Consider the following 13654-nt stretch of genomic DNA (forward strand, 5'->3'; position numbering starts at 1 on the left):
AAGCCCTTTCTGGGTCCTTTACTGTGTAAATGGCTTCCGCACTGATTGATGATGGTCTCCTGGGGATGCTATGGAAGTGGTCAGCCCATCTCTCTAGGATCATGTCCTTCCACTAATCAATGTGGCTCCATCAGCACTGAGTAGCTGACATACACGACAGGCCTTCCTCTCGTGCTTTCCCAGTCACCAGTGGAGGGAAACAAGGCTGTGTGCTTGCTCCCATGCTTTTTAGCATGATGTTTTCAGCCACATTGTCAAACTACCTTCAGTGAGGAAGAGCATGGCATCAAGGTCAGCTACCGCACTGACGGTAAATTCTTCAACTTGAAAAGGTTGCAAGCCAAGACCAAAGTGGAGGGAGTGTTGGTGCATGATTTTTTGTTTGCAGATAATTGTACACTCAATGTGGACTCTGAAGCTGAGATGCAACGAAGTATAGATCATTTCTTGCTGCTTGTGCTAATTTTGGCCTAACTTAATACCAAGAAAACACAGGTTCTCCATCAGCCAGCACCACACCACCCATACATGGAGCCATCAGTTACAGCAAATGGAGAAGTTTTGAATGCTGTGGATAACTTCATTTGCCTCAGTAGGGTTGACACAGGCATTGCCAGAGCTAGCTTAATGTTTGGGAGGCTCCAAAGGAAAGTGTGAGACAGAAGAGGTATTAGACTGACTACCAAACTGAAGGTCTAAAGCCGTCATCTGGACCTCATTGTTGTATGCCTGTGAAACTTGGACAGTAGTATGCCAGTGCCATGCCAGGAAACTGAATCTCTTCCATTTGAATTATCTTAGGAAGATCTAAAGATCACCTGGCAGGATAAGATAACAGACACTGAGATCCTTTCTGGAACTAAACTGCCAAGCATTCAAACTCTACTGCAGAGAGAGCAACTCCAATGGACTGGCCACATTGTTCAAACACCAAATGTACACTTGCCTAAAAAAAGATTTTGTAGAGAACCTACACAAGGTAAGCATTCTGATGGTGATCAGAAGAAGCGATACCAGGCACTCTCAAGGTTTTTCTTAAGAACTTTGGAATTGGGGGCAGCTAGGATACAGTACCGGCCCTGACATCAGGAGGACCTGAGTTCAAATGCAGCCTTAGACCAAACGCTTGACACTTACTAGCTGTGTGACCCTGGACAAGTCACTTAACCCCAATTGCCTTTAAAAAAAAGAACTTTGGAATTGATTGTGTGACTTGGGAGACATTGGCACAGGACTGCCCAGCATGGCATATGCTCCTCAGAGAAGGTGCTGTGCTCTATGAGCAAAGCAGAAGGGAAGCAGCTCAAAAGAAATGTGAGATGCATAAATTTAAAGAATCCACCCCAAATGTTCACATAGACTATTTGTGTCCCACCTGTGGGAGAACATTCTGAGCTGACAGTGGTCTGATCAGCCATAGTCGGATGCATCATAATTTAACTCTAATATAGTTATGTCATTCTGGTCCTCTTCAAGAACGAAGGAAAACAACCAGCCACCCAGCCGTGTAAATAAAACCTGTTCGGTGTTTGATGTCTGGTGAGCCCGAATGTTTGTAAGAGCTGCTGGGGTACAAGGCACTTCAGACACTGAAGTTTCCAGGTTTCACCTGGGTAGGTGCAAACAAGTCAGAGAAGTTTAGAGGTCTCCAAAATACATCTGGGCCTTTTGTGGCAAGAGGGAGCCTCTGACACAAGAGTTATAGCATTATTTCTGGGCTTCAGAGGTCGTTTCATCTCCTCCCTTCCTTTTGGCTAGGAGAGGTGCACTGCCCTTTTATTCCTTGCTGCTCCTCAAAAAAAAAAAAAACTTCTTTCCACCTAAAAGTTCCTGAAGTCTAAAGTATGCATTCCTCTACAACCCACTTTTACCATACCATGATGAATACAGGAGCAAGGTCTGAAGAAACAAAAGTCACAACTCTTAGATTAAACATCCCTGGACTGGGAACAATATTGGAAGCTAGTTTCCAAACTGATCTTCCCTTCATTTCCCGTCCCTGGGCATCCATTCTCACACTCGTTCTTTTGGCGTTCCTTCTCTGTAAAAGGGAGATCATGCATGACACTTGTGCTATGCACCTCATAGGGTTCTTGTGAGGATGATGCTTTGAAGGCCAAAATGAGAGCTGGTTAATACATGTAAGTTATCATCCACTCGTTGTTATCAGTCATCAATCATGGCGTCTGTCCTTTATTCATTCTAGCCTTACGACAGCAGCCATTCATCATTTCATTCATACAATTCAACAAATTCAACACGCATTTGTGAGATGCCAATTATGGGACTGTGTGTGGGGGGAGGGTGGAGATACAAAAAAAAAGAAATGACCCGGTCCCTGTTCTCAGGGGGTCCACAGTTTAATCATATGACATGTATAGAGACAAGTATGATATGGAGGGTGATGGGGGCAAAGGAGAAAGTGAAACAAAGTGTTCCAGGAAAATCTAGGGAAGGAGACCTCAATTCCAGTTATCTAGGTCAACAAAAGCAACAATAAACACTTATTAAGTGCATACAATGTACAGATACAAAATCAAGATAGACGACAGTTCCGGTACTCAGGGAAGTCACAGTCTAGACGGAGAAACAAGAAACATACAGATAAGGATAATATATGATGTTATGTGATAAATGCATTAGATAGGAGCAGAAGAGAAGTGTTATCTAAAATTTGAGAGGGAAGGTCATTACTAATGGATTCAAGAGATATGAGGAGTCATCCTGGAGGAGGTAGCATTTGAATTGGTCTTTAGAGAAAGAACATAGGGGCAGCTAGGTGGCACAGTGAATAGAGCACTGGCCCTGGATTCAGGAGGACCTGAGTTCAAATCCGGTTAACACTTACTAGTTATGTGACCCTGGGCAAGTCACTTAACCCCATTGCTTAGCCAAAAAAACAAAAGCAAAAAACAAAAATAACATAAAGGAATTCAATAAGTAAATAATTATTTTAGAGGATATATCATGCTTTAGGCTTGCAAAATGCTTTGAATACATAACTTGTTTGATCCTCACAACAATGCTGTGAAGTATCAGAGGTATTATTATCTTCATTTTACGGATGAGGAAACTGAGGCAAGTTGCCTCAGAATTTGAACCCAGGTCACTTCTGATTCCACATCCAGGTATCTTACCATCATACCGCTCTGCCTCTCAAAAACAAAACAAAACAAAACCCAAAGAGATGGAAAGAGTAGACATTCAGGCTGCTAGAGAACATCAGACGAAGAGGCAAATAGAGTCTTTGAGAGTCAGAGGATAGTCCAGTTTGGTTAGAGTTCAGAATGTGTAGTAATATTAAATGAGACTTGAAAGGTAGGGCAATGTCCGATTCTGAAAGACTTTGTATGGCAGAAAGATGATTTTGAACTTGACTCAGAAACCAGTAAGAAGCCACTGAAGATTTTTTAAGCAGAGCAATGACATAGATCTATGCATTAATCTGGGAGTGGTGTAAAGGATGGATTGGAAGATGAGGGAGTGGAGGTGGCCATACCTGCTAGGAGGTTATTAAAATAATCCAGGCAAATGGTAATGAGGATGGTGGACACTAGGGTGGTGAATGGATGCATGAATTCATTAGATTGTGAGCTCCTTGAAGGCAGGGTGTGTCTTTTGCCTCTTTTTGTATCCCCAGTGCTTAACACTGTGCCTGCCACATAGCAGAGGCTTAATAAATGTTTACTGACTGATTAATGAAGGAATGAATGAAAAAAAAAACCATTTATTAAGCACTTACTATATGCACCGTGGCAAAACAAATAAGATGAAGAGGAATGAGACAGATGTATACATTGAATCTCTAGGATTTGGTAATTGATTAAGCCTGAGAAATGAGGGAGAAAAAAAGAGTTTTCAAAACCAAAAGGCACAGATGTGAGGAACTAGTTAGTTGGGGAGGTACAGAGAGAAAAAATAAAATCAGAAGAAGCAGTAGGTTTAAAGGAAGAGATAATGAGCTTATGTAGAGAGAGCTATAATTTGAGTACAACTGTAGGGATATAGGACAAAGTTTGCCAGCTTCGTCCCCCCTCAAGTCGTGCCAAGTGAAATTAGGGTCGTCAGCATGACCCTAGCTTTAAGTGCCTGGAACATGATGGGAGTGGAAAGGAATTTATTCACTCAGGTGAGGGAACTGAGGCAATTGAATGAACCACACTGATTCTATCTTGTGACTCAATTCTGGATCTAGCTTAGTTTCCTTTCTATTCAATGATGGATCTAGTCCAATTTCTGTCTTGTAAGAAAATTTGTTCAATTGTGGGAATTGTCAGAAAATTTTATTGCATTGTTTGAACCTAGCTCTGCATGGCTGGAAAGCTGGACTACCTCTATCTACTGCTTAGAGACCCTTAACTAAGGACATAGCTTATGCTGACCCGAAATCCTGTCACAGACAAAGATTCACGCAAGGAACCCTTATGTCTTATCTGAAAACTGGTCCTCTACTGGTTGATCAATTATTGTTTCCACGTTCCTTTAATTGAATACAGACAGAGGCGGCTAGGTGGCGCAGTGGATAGAGCACCAGCCCTGGAGTCAGGAGGATCTGAGATCCAATCAATCCATATTCCTTTAATTGAATACAAACACTAGCAGGGAGTGGGACATCTCTTTTTCTGATTTCAGGGAATTACACTTGTTTGCTCTCTTCCTCCCTATTTGGAAAGTCCCTAATCTTTCTTCCAATTAGAAATCAGATTACTTAAGTTTGTATCCTGGTTCATTGTTTCCTTTTAATTAACTGGTCTTATTTGATTGTTTTTAATGCATAAACATGTCTCCCCTTGTATTTGAGGTCCAGTGCCAAAGCTGAGAGGGCCTGGTCCCAATTTGTTGGGCAATTGGCATGTTTCCTGAGTTATTTCATCTTTCACCTGCTACATAGGTACCCTACTCAGGGAAGACTTTTTGAAACTTTGCCCTTGTTTCCCATGCTTAATTAAAATAATTCCATTAGTTACCTCCTCCTACTCCCCGCCTCCTTTAGGGCCCCATCCTTAGAGGCCCAGACAAAAATCTCCTGGGGCGGGGGATGATGAAGGACCATCAACTCAGGGACCTCTAGGTGAGCCAAGATGTCAGAGAGAAGAGAAACAGAAGCAAATTGTCTCAAAAGATCAATTGGACTTAAGGCAGTCTGGCTGTGCTGACTAGCTACCTGTGTAGGTTGGCCTCAAAAAACCTCCAAACAAACCTTAATATAGTCCTGAGTCTATGGACTCCACTGTTTCTCTCTCTCTCTTTCTGCCTCTTCCCACACCATCTCTCTCTCTCTCTGTCTCTGTCTCTCTCTCTGCACGGCGTAGGAAGCACTCTAATTAAGGGGATTTCTTTAGGACAGCAGCAAGGAACAGAGAGCAGTTCCACTGGCACATAGGAGTTGTTCATGTTACACATGTTCCTGTTCCCACTAGTGGCCCGTACATTTTGTGCACATGGAGGATTTTCTTTGTCATTTTCCTTGCTGAGAGACAGCCAGCAGCAGGCTGGCCTCAGAGCCAGGAAGACCTGAATTCTAGCCTAGCCTCTGATGCCCACTGTCTAGGTGATCCTGGGTAAGTCATTTCAACTCTCAGTGCCCCCTGGCACCTTTCTAAGGCTGTGGATTGCAGTGCTAATGAGTATCTGAGGCCAGATTTGAACTCAAGGACTTCTGACTCCAGTCCAGCACTCTGCCCACTGAGCCACAATCTGCACCTGAAAGGGCCTTGACGGGCTAGAATGTTAGTCCAAATCTATTAACATGACTTAATCAGAACAAGTGTAGAGGCTTATATGTGAGTAAAAAAAAAATGGATTTCCTAAATACAAGTTGGGGAAGGCATGACTAGATAAATAGGTCATTTGAAAAAGGTCTAGGGATTTTATCAGGGTGCAAATTCATTATAAGTCAACAGTGTGATATGGCAGCCAAGAAAATGAATGCAATCTTTTTTTAAAGTAAATTTTATTTTATTTTCACAAAGATCCTCCTTTTCTCCCTTCCACCTCCTCTTTACATTGAGAAGCTAAAGTATTTTTAGACCACATTAAGAAAGGCACAGAATCCAAGACCACATCTATAGCAATAATGATAATAATACCTAACATTTATATGCTATTTTAATGTTTTGCAAAGCACTTTATATGTCTTTTTTTTTTTGCTTTGGCAATTGGGGTTAAGTGACTTGCCCAGGGTCACACAGCTATTAAATGTCAAGTATCTGAGGCTGGATTTGAACTCAGATCCTCTTAACTCCAAGGCTAGAGCTCTATCCACTGCACCACCTAGCTGCCCACTATATATCTCATTTTAAAAGGTAATTTTTGTTACCACCTTTTGCTTTTACATCTCCTCCCAGAGGACTAACCCTTATAATAAAGAAGAAAAAAAAAGTTCCACAAAACTATTGAAAAAATCTGACATTATATGCAGTATTCCACTCCCAAGATTCCCCACTTTTGCAAAGAACATGGGGATGGGGAGATATCTCCTCATAACAGTCCTCTGAAGTAGGTGTTATTATTATGCCTATTGTACAGATGAAGAAGCTGAGAAAGAATGAAGTGACTAGCCTGGAATTTCACAGGTAGTATCTGAGGCAGTATTTGAATACCAGATCTTCCTTACTCCAAGTCCAATGACTTTAATGCTGGGCTTCCCAAAGATTTAGGATTAGCACCTATGTTATATCTTTGTTTCTCCTGCCTTGAAAGGAGGATGGTTTGGGGGAGGTACAGTTGAGATTGATGTGGGATTTGGCTCTCATAGGAACACAAAACTTCTCTGGGGTTCAGTGGGGCTTGGTGGCCTCTCCCATTCTAACTCCTATGATCATTGAGTCCAAACCTCTCATGTTACCGAGGAACTTGCCCATGTTCATAATGTGTGATGTTAGCAGAGCCAAAGCCTAGAACTTAGGCTTCTTGGCTCCCAACCCAGGGAAGACTTTTTGAAACTTTGCCCTTGTTTCCCATGCATAATTAAAATAATTCCATTAGCTACCTCCTCCTATTCCCCACCTCCCTTGGGGCCCCATCCTTAGAGGCCCAGACAAAAATCTCCTGTTGGGGTAGGGGTGATGAAGGGCCATCAACTCAGGGACGTCTAGGGGAACCGAGACGTCAGGTAGAACAAAGCAATACAGCTGAACTCCTGTCCATAACTCCTCCAAACAAACAAAATGCATCGGCCCCAATCCTGATGGAGAAATCCAGAAAAAGTCACAGGGGGTCCTTCAACCCAGGTCAGCATAGGGAGTACAGCTTGGGTACAAACCTAACTAGAATTCCTGGAAAAGATAAAGCAAGAGTAACAAAAGATGTTTTTATACAGAACTAGAGCAACTAAAAAAAAATGGAAAAGAAATGAAAGCTATGAAAGAAGGAATTGGAAAGGGAATTAACAGCTTGGCCCAAAAGGTACAAAACTTCCTGAAAATTAGAGTGGATCAAATAGAAGCCAATGACCTCATGAGTCAATAAGAAATATTAAATCAGGCAGAAGGCTGAAAAAATGAAAGAAAATACACGGTATCTCACAGCAAAAACAAATGACCTGGAAAATAGGGGGAAAAAGTTTAAGAATCATTGGACTATCTGAACACCATAACCAAAGAAAGAGCCTAGCCATCCTATTTCAAGAAATCTTCAAAGAATACTGCCTATATCTCTCAGATATAGAGAGGAAAGGGGAAATAGAAAGAATCTACCAGTCACCTCTTGAAAGAAATCCCAAAATGAAAACTCCTAGGATCATAGCCAAAATACAGGTTAAAAAAAAAAAGTACTGCAATTAGCCAAAAGGGAAGGATTCAAATACTAAAGAGCCACAGTCAGAATCACACACGATTTAACAGCTGTCACTGAAAAGGATGGAGACCTTGGAATTCAATATTCCAGAAGGCAAAGGATTTAGGCTCACCTCCAAGAATAACATGTCCAGCAAAACTGAACATAATACTACAGAAGGGAAAAGGGATTTTTAATGAAAGAGAAGGCTTCCAAGTATTGATGAAAAGACCACACCTGTAAAGAAACTTTGAAGTTCAAGCACAGGAGTGAAGAAAAGAATAAAATGATATACATAAACAAATAATAACAAAGGACTAAACAAGGATAAACCACTTGATACTGTGTCCCTCTGAACTCTTATCATCATCAGGGTTCATAGAGGGAGTCCAATTAGACAAGGCCGGGAAGTGGTTCTGTTACATCTTGATGATATTAAGAAAAGAATGGAAAAAGAGGAAGAAAAGAATACATTGGAGCAGGGCCAGGGAGGGAAAATGGAAAAGAAAGTTAGGGGAAATTATCTTACATAATCAGGGTGTGCAAATAGATATCTACACAAACAAGGAAGAGGAGGTTGGGAAGAGCAGCTGATATTTGAACCTTACTTTCATCTGAACTGGTCAGTAGAAGGAAGACGCGTATGGAGTTGGGTATAAAAATCTATTTCACTAAATAGGAAAATAGGAGAGAAATGAGGAAAGGCTGGGAGGGAGAATTAGAGGGAGGGCAGATTAAGAGAGGGATTAGTCCTAAGCAAAACAATCTCTAAGGATACACAAAAATATTTAAAGCTCTTTTTGGGGTGGCAAAGAGCGGAAATCTAAGAGAGTGCTCATAAATTGGGGAATGGATGACAACTTATGGTAGATAAATGTGACGGAACACAATTGCGCTACACTCTTATCAGCATAATGACCAATCAGGATTTGAGGATTCATGATGAAACATACTACCCACCTCCTGAAAGAGAAGTGACTCAGATTGTAGAAACACATTTTTTTAAAAAATATGGTCAAGGTGGAAATTTGTTTTGATTAATTATATCTGTTTGTATATATGCTTTTCTCATGTTCTTGTGGGGAGGGTGTTGAGGGTGAGGCAGAAAAAATGGATCTTGGCTGATTTGAAAGAAATATTAAAAAAAAAAAAAGAAAAGAAAGCAAATAAAGAGATCATAAGATTGCACCTAACGGCCCTTGATGAATTCAAAACCAAACAAATGTCCTCTGAGGTTCTGCTGATTGCTGAGCCACTAGTCATTACTGGTCATTACTGAGTCAGTAATCTTTAAAAGATTATGGAGAACAGAGGAGGTGATCAGGGACTGGAGAAAGATAAATATTCTAATTTTTTTCTTTTTTTTTAGGAAAGAGAACATAATCTGCAAGGCCAAAAGGTACAGTCAACAGAAGGCTGACTTTAATTTTCAGCAAAATTCTGGAAGATATTATTAACGTAATAGTGAACATTTAGAAAAGTGATAATCACAGATCTAACATGGTTTCATCCAGAAGAGGTCAAGTCAAACTTCTTTTTTTTTTGGATGGGGTTATTAGGCTTATGGATCAGAAGAATGCCATAGACACAGTATACCCAGATCTCAGCAAAGCACTTGACAGTATCTCTCATGATATTCTTGTTGACAAGATGGAGAGATGGGCACTAAGATGACATTGCTGTTAGGTGACTTGAGAACTAGTTGAATGAATGACTGGATCCAATGTCAACTTGGAAGCAGATCTCTAGTGAAATGCCCCACAGGTCTATTCCTGGTGCTTTTCTGTATAAAAATTTTATCAATAACTTGGATAAAGGCATAGACATCAAATTTAGAGATGCTATGAAGGCAGGCGGCCTAGTTAATAAATTGAGAAAGTCAGGATCCAAAGAGATTGTGATAGGTGAAAACATGGTGCTGAATAAAATGAAAGGAGAAATGTCATAGAAAGCTATCGCAGTTTTAAGCTGCACAAAGAAAAGCCCACAATGTAGAACAAACAAGGTGATAATTCTGGTGTGCTCTGTCCTGATCAGAGCACCTCTGGAGCCTCATGTTCAGTGCTGGTTGTGACACTTGAGAAAGGACATGATGAAGTATAGGCCATGCAGAGCGGGGGACCAAGATGGCAAAGGCCCTTGAGATTGGGCCAAAAGAGGATTTGTTGAAGAATCTGGGGCTATTCACTCTGGAGAAGAGAAGGCTTAAGGAGGGCATGATGGGTGTCTGAGTATCCCAAATACCATCACCACAGAGAGGTGAGACTTACTCTCTTAAGTCCTAAAGGCCAGGACTAGGAGAAATGGGTGGAAATTAGGGGAGTTAAGATTAACGTGTACTTTCTGAGAGCCATCCAGAAGTGGAATGGGCTGTCAGGAGGTAATGGAGTCTTCTACTAAGAACCCGAGATCACTTGTCAGGAATGTAGACAAGGGGATTCACGTAAGGGTTTATCTTCCTAAACCCATGGAAAATGGGCCGGGGTAGAAGGGGAGGCAAGCCATTTCACTTTTAGACAACTCTGATTATTCAGCTAGGTGGCACAGTGAATAGAGTGCCAGGCCTGTAGTCAGGAAGACTTGAATTCACATCCAGCCTCAGACACTTACTAACTGGGTGACCCTGAGCAAGTCACTTAACCCTGTTTGCCTCAGTTTCCTCATCTGTAAAATGAGCTGGAAGAAGGAAATGGCAAACCGCTCCAGTATCTCTGCCAAGAAAACCCCAAATGGGGTCATGAAGAGATACTGAACAATAACAAATATTTAAAAGTTTTTTCTTACATTGAACTGAAACCTGCCTCTACAACTTCCTTGTTATTCCAAGAGCCAAACGAAACAGGCCTAATCCCCACTTTAAGTACTTCAAGTACAATAGAGCTCTCATGTGCACTCGCTCCAACAGCTGAAGTCTTCTTTTCAGACTACATACCCTTCAGTTCCTTCAACCTCTTATACACTAGTATCCATTTTTCTCCCCATCTCAGTCACCCTCCACTGGATATCCACAGCTTGTCACTGTTCTTTCTAAATGGCGCCACCTGGAATATTCCGGCAGAAGTATACTATATGGCAGGAGTTACCACCACCACCCCTTGGCCGTAGATAGTATTCTGTTGTTCCAGACCTGTGCTTTCATTGGTGGAATTCCCAGGGGGAACCATCCTCCACAGATACAGTCTACCAGTTCATCTGTAACCACAGAGGCATAGTTCAGGACACCAAGCCTCCTATGTTTCAGCCTCAGATTGAACTGGGCTTTTATAACTGCAGTATCACACTGCACACAATGATTTGCAGTCCACTAAAAATCCCAGGCCTGTTCCCCATCAGGAAGCTTTTCTCCATGTCTAGCCATATCTGCTGCCCCCCTCCCCTCATTATTATAGTGTTGACTCTTTTAATCCAAGTGTAGGCTTTATATTTTTCACTGTTCAGTGTACTGTAATCTTGGGCAAATTTCCAGACTGGCTGTTAATCTGTTTCTCCCCCTCCCCCTCCCCCACAACTTCATGTTCAAGTAATCTTAGATTATTAGCCCTTCATTCCTTCCATCTTGGAGTTCTCTTGAGAGTCACAATCTACGGTTCCGCTTATTAATTCCAAGGACCCGGGTTCCCCCACCATTGCAATCTAGTACAACATGAGGACATACAATCTGTCATCAAAGATGGGCCCAGGGGTGCTGGGGAAGAACTGCGGAGGAAGTGGGTAGGTTTGCTAGACAATGAATGATGACATTCTAGGGTGGGGTCATGAGGATCCCTCTGAGAGTTGGCCCACTCTCAACCTTCAGGAACCAGCAAACGTCTTCTCTCTCTTTCCCTGTTCAGCTTCTTCCTTGATTCACTCCTCACCAGGGAGACTTTTCTGACTTATTTCTTCCTGTGGAGTCTCCCCCCAGTGATGCCATCACCATTGGAGGAAAGGCATCAGAGGTCTCAAGGAGGTCCTCCAAGGGTGAGTCACTTTGGCTGTCTGGGCCTCGGGTTCTTTTGGAAGGAGACTGAGCCCCAGAGGAATTTTCAAGGGGAAACAGCAAGACAACAGCTAACTGGCCAAAAACAAAGTGTTTTCAGGGCAGCAACGGGCAGGACACCCAGAGGACCCCATTTATCCTACGGACAGGCTGGTAATTTCATTTACACAGAGGAATTTGTTCCCAAGTCCCCTGTAATCAAAACTAAATCCAACTGGGGATTAATGGAGGCAAAGAAGACAGGAGAATAAGGGTTAGGATTATGAACTGAAATAGGAAATGGCAAAACACTCCAATATCTTTGCCAAGAAAACCCCAAATGGAGTCACAAAGAGTTGAACCCAACTGAAAATGTTTCAACACCACCAAGGAACCACAAAGATGAATTGGGTCTGGATAGAGTGCTGGGTTTCTCCTCCTTGGGCTACACAATAAGAGGTGAGTCAAGTTGTTACCAAACACTGAAGTCATACTCTGTTCCCTTTGCTCTGCACCCCCAGGGCCATGATTATTGGAACAGGTGGGAGCGGTTTCCTCCTCCATGGGACTGGCTTGGACTCTAGGGAATCCTAACATCCTTTTTAGGTCTGAAACTCTGCTCCCACTGGTGATACTCAGGAGGCTGACCCTACCAAACTCCTTTCTCTGGCCCCATTGAAAAGTGTGTCCAGCTCCTTTAAAGATGAAAGATTGTTTTAATTCATGTTTGGCTTTCCTTGACTAAACTCAGAAGTTGCATAAGGGCAGGGTGACCGTGAAACAGCCCTGGGGGTTTCATGTACTTCAAGCTCTTTGAATCAAAAGCTGGTTTGGCAGCCAAAAAAACCCCCAAAACCTTAATGTGATCTCAAGATGCATCAGGAGAAGCAGAGTGTCCAGAATGAGGGAAATTATGATAGCCCCACAGTCCCAGGCCCAGATCAGATGTCTAGGGTATTGGTTTAGTTCCAAGGGCCCCATTTTAGGAAAGACATAGACAAATTGGAGAGAATCCACAAGAGAATGATCACTCTTGTGAAGGAACTGGACACCACGAGGACTTGTCGAAGGGACCAGGAATATTTAACGTGACAGCTGACTTCAAGCATTTGAAGGGCTACTGGAGACTCAGAATCTTAGAATCAGAAGAGCTGTGTTACGAAAATGATTAGACTCCTGCTTGGCTCCAGAGGGCCAAACCAGGAACCAAAGGGAGAGGCTGCAGAGAGACTAACTCCAGCTCAATGTAAGGGAAAACTTCAGAAAGTAACCGGCTTTTCTCTATTAGCCATTTTCATTGCTAAAGGTTCTAGTATTGCTCCCGGTCCTATGAATTAAGCACCAACTTCTGATATTCCACTGTGACTCCGGTTCCCTTAGGAGATACTGGCTTCCTTGCTGTTTCTTGTTCTTTTGTTTGTTTGTTTTTGGGGGGTTGTTTTAGGCAATTGGGGTTAAGTGACTTGCCCAGGGTCCCACAGCTATTAAGTGTCAAGTGTTTGGTCAGAGGTCGAATTTGAACTCAGGTCCTCCTCCCTTCAGGGCAGGGTGCTCTATCCACTGCGCCCCCTAGCTGCCCCTTCCTCGCTGTTTCGTGAATGACTTTCCATCTCCCAGCTATGTGTATCGTCTGTACTGTTTCCCCATGCCCAGAATGTTCTCCCTCCTTGCCTCCAATTCCTGGCTTCCTTCAAGGCTCTATTAAAATCCCACCTTCAGCAAGAAGGCTTACCTGGATACCCTTCTTAACGCCTAGTGCCCTTCCTCTGAGACAATCTCTGATTTATCCTGTATATATCTTGCTTGCATATAATTGCTCGCCTTTGTCAACTCCATTTTCATTGTCGTTCAGTCGCTTCAGTTGTGTCTGACTCTTCATGAACCCTTTTGGGGCTTTTTGGGGGGAGTGGTTTGTCATTT

This window comes from Phascolarctos cinereus, unplaced genomic scaffold, assembly GCF_003287225.1.
Source record: "Phascolarctos cinereus isolate Bilbo 61053 unplaced genomic scaffold, phaCin_HiC Scaffold_4;HRSCAF=312, whole genome shotgun sequence".
Taxonomy (NCBI): domain Eukaryota; kingdom Metazoa; phylum Chordata; class Mammalia; order Diprotodontia; family Phascolarctidae; genus Phascolarctos; species Phascolarctos cinereus.